Here is a 4256-nt window from a genome sequence, read left to right as displayed (position 1 = left end):
GCCAGTACAGCTAGAAAGACAAAATGTGGTCTCTAGTGAAAACCAATTGCCCATTAGTTAGAATTTAAGCCCACATTTGCACTCAGCATTGTGCGAGATTTACAAGATCCATCAGGGATAATTGCTGCCTTTTGGAAATTTGCACTGTGAAAGAAAAAGCATATAAGTATAAATAGGGAACATAGGTATCTGAAAAAATTTAAACTGCCCTCTGGCAGCTGTCCATTGTCACCAGAGAGGAGAGAGTGCCTGATGTTTCCCCAGAGGCCTCACATGGTGACCCGCCATCTCTTGGCAACTTTCCCGGGCCCAGCCTCAGCCTACAAGCTTGGAAATTTAATTTTGTGCCTGTCTCTTAGAGGCAGACTAATAAGCTCAAAGAACTGATAGTAAAAGGCTGAACACCAACTTATTTATTCATTTGAGAAATTATTAAGGAACAGAAGACTCACATTTGTATGACCAGTGGATTTTCTGACTATTGAGGGACTTATGAGGCAAGCCTGCTCAGTTAGCAATAATCGTGCCTTGGATAAACCTCACTGGCTATGATACTGCCACTTCACAAAGCTGCCAGCTTGCTCAGGATGTGAAGGCTGTTGAGGTGGGTAAAATCAGAGCAATGGAAATTGATCAGACAAAGATTCGATGGCATCCCGCTGAGCTCCCCTGAGAATTCATCTCCTGTTGGGGATGGCCAAGAACTCACTTGTGAGACCAAATTGCCCACTGAGGAGTGCCCCATGGAGATGAGACATATACTGAGCTGAACTGGTGAAGTAGGTCCTGCTTATTATGGGTTCCAAAAGGAACACATGATCAGGTTACTGGCCTCAAGGGGAAATATCTATTGGTGGAAGAAAGAATTGTTTTTATAACATTCTTTCAAATATTGGGCTGAATTCTATTCCTGATGTTGCTGGCTAATAATCATGTCAATGGTAAATCCCCTCACATGTTGATGCCTTAGTTTCTCCATCTAGGAGTGAGATCTATGTACTACCTGTCGTCTTCGGCTTCCTCAGGAGTGCAGGGTACAAAGTTGCTTATACTGTTACAGTAGGTAGCTAGTCAGGCATGAGTGGGACAGGAGAGGGCTCCCCCCACCCACCAGGAATGTCAGGTGACCATCAGGTGATGGTCCAGCAGTTGTTACACTTGCCTCTCTAACATGATAATTGGTGGCAGCTGGTGCCAGGGAAAGGCAGTTTCCCAATAGATAAAAACACCTGAAATTGGTACTCGGCAACTTCCAATAAGATCTCAGGAATTGGGCAAGTGGGCTCGAGCATGCCCATTAAGAGGCAAAATGGCAGAGCATGACCTTCCCAGGGCATTCCACTGGAAAAGGGAAGAAAGCCTCAGGTAAGCATGCACACAACTCCAGTGAACACACTGAGCATGCTCACCTTCCAAGTGCAAACAGGAAACCGTGCATGTGAGTGGCTCACCCTAAGGGAACAACCAAGGGAAAGGGGCACAAGATGCTGGAAGTGGGCCAGCATATAAAATCCTAGGTTCAAGGTCAAATGGAACACTTCACCTCCAAGACGCCTGCTTGAGCCTCTTCCATGTGTATTTTCCTTTCTTTTGTTCTCCCCTCCCCCCCCCTTTTTTTTTTTAAAGACGAAGTCTCACTCTGTTGCCCAGGCTGGAGTGCAGTGGCATGATCTTGGCTCACTGCAACCTTCACCTCCCAGGTTCAAGCGATTCTCCTGCCTCAAGTCTCCTGAGTAGCTGGGTCTACAGGCATGCACCACCATGCCCGGCTAATTTTTGTATTTTTAGTAGAGACAGGGTTTCACTATGTTGGTAAGGCTTTTTAATAAACTTCCATTCCTGCTCTGAAACTTGCCTCTGTCTCTTTTTCTGCCTTATTCCCCTTAGGTGAATTCTTTCTTCTGAGGAGGCGAGAATTGAGGTTGCTACAGGCACATAGAGATTCACTACTGATAACAATATTTGCAATTTACCTTAATCTCAGAGAAAGGATAGAAGGGCACCAAGAACAGGAAGATGTACATCTATCCTTTCTCTGAGATCAAGGTAAAGTACAAGCATTGTAGGCACATCTCAGTCTTTAGGCAACCAATGCTCTGTGAAGCCCAAAATTTAAAAAATAAATAAATAAATAAAAAGAGGAAGTAGGGGAGAAATCTGAGTGATAAAATAATCACCATCAAGAAAGACAAAAAAAGCCCGTGCACTTACTCAGCAGGAGAGACTGTTAGGGACTCATTAAAATGAGTCTTTAATTGCCCATTTACATAATACACACATTTAATTGACTAGTTTGCTGGCACAAATAGTATTTGATTGAAAAAGAAAACAACAATCAATTCTTGCTATTGTGGCTTCAAAAAATAGACAAAAAAAGATAAGTTAAAACTATGCAATTAGGCACATGAACTGAGATTGTAGTCTGGTGCTGTTTTCTGCAGAGCATGCTGCTCCTTACTGGCCCCAGATTATCCCAGTATTAGTCTGTTCTCATCATGGTGCTAATAAAGACATACCTGAGACTGGGTAATTTATAAAGGAAATAAGTTCAGTGGACTCACAGTTCCACATGGCTTGGGAGGCCTCACAATATGGTGGAAGGCATTGGAGGAGCAAAGTCACATCTTACATGGCGGGAGGCAAAAGAGCGTGTGCAGGGGAACTGCCCTTTATAAAACCATCAGATCTCATGATACTTATTCACTATCATAAGAACAGCACAAGAAAGTTTCACCCCCATGATTCGATTACCTTCCACCAGGTCCCTCCCTTGACACATGGGGATTATGAGAGCTACAGTTCAAGATAAGATTTGGGTGGGGACACAGCCAACCCATATCAATCCCTCTGTCACAGTCTGGGGGCTACCTGCCATCACAGTTGGGATCCTGACTCAGGGAGGATAAATATTAAATTAACATTACTATACCTCACCTAAATATTCAAAGGCTGAATTTAAAATACATTTTTCCTATGGCTCAAGGACATCAGTTAAGAAAAAAAGGAAATACATTTTTTCCTTAACTGATTAGAAATGATTTAAATAAGTACTTAAAGGGTTATGTTTTCATTGACTGCAAAATTCACTTGAGTGAAATGGCTTATTTTCTATGATGCCAAATAAATGCAAGGGAAAATTCTCTTTTTCCTTGACTCCAATCTCAACTATCTTAGCTTTGAACGCATATTTAGATTTTTTTGTCTTCAAAGTGTATAAAATTTTCAAAATCTTCTTATGTGCCTTTAAATTTCATCCTCACAGAAGAAAGGGTTGCAAACATTTAAAAAAAATAGCAACAACCAAAGGATAAAATCTTAAAGGATATAATGCTACAAGAGCTACAAAATGACTCATTATTTGGGGGAGTTTTTAAAATGGGCTCTCTTTATAGTATCTGTATCAAGTCAACAAGTACCTTTATCTTCAAGATGTCCTCATTGTTATGTTAAAAAGCATTGCAAGTATGCACACTAGGAACATTACGATGAAGTCTGAGACTAAGAGAGGAGTCCACAGAGAAAAGTCAGGTGCAGCAGGAGGCTGAAGGTCAGGGAATGGAGCTGGGGTGCTCCTAGCAGACGAGGGGAATGGGTATAGAATGGGTTGAGGAGGAATGTGGGAAAATGAGATTGATTTAAAGTGAGGACTAAACTCTGATCTTTTATTTTTTCTCTTGCCCAAATTGCTATCTAAGTGGTCTGGGGAGTCATGCCCTACAAATCATAACATCTCTTTAGATGGGATTTTATTAACCCTATATAATGTGGCTTACTTTCCAAGCTGATTCTGGTATAGCATCACATGACTGCAGATCATAAGATAAATCAAAATATTTTACCCTCAAATATATTTCTTTGACATATTTTGAAATGACTGCTGCAAGGCCAGCAGACTGAGGTAGGGAAAATTATTATCTATCAATAATCTCCATTAATGCAGCCATCTTTCCCTTTTCTATGTCTTTCCCAGATCTAGGAGAGATTGAGAGTCTGACACTTTTAAAAGTCTGAAAAGAAACATGTACCATCAGTTCTCTCTGAGGGCCACCACCTATGAGACTTCACCTACATAATAAGAACCTTGGCCCCCACAACCTCCTTACCTTAACTCAGGCATTCCTTTCTCCTAATTTCAAGCCTTTAAACAATAGCTTAACTCTTTCAACCAATTGTCAACTAAAGATTTCCTAAAACTCACCTATGCCTTGCAAATTTCTGCTTAGGTGTCCTGCCTTTTTCAACCAAACCGAAGTATG

At 41.4% G+C, this 4256-nt stretch overlaps 1 pseudogene; it reads right to left on the bottom strand.

Moving 5' to 3' along the window:
• Positions 1-506: 506 nt before the first annotated feature.
• On the bottom strand, positions 507-572 carry LOC112438244 (U4 spliceosomal RNA; annotated as a pseudogene).
• Positions 573-4256: the final 3684 nt, after the last annotated feature.

Source organism: Pan paniscus, chromosome 1 (assembly GCF_029289425.2).
Source record: "Pan paniscus chromosome 1, NHGRI_mPanPan1-v2.0_pri, whole genome shotgun sequence".
In the NCBI taxonomy this organism is placed as follows: domain Eukaryota; kingdom Metazoa; phylum Chordata; class Mammalia; order Primates; family Hominidae; genus Pan; species Pan paniscus.
This window is presented reverse-complemented; position numbering and strand designations above follow the sequence as displayed.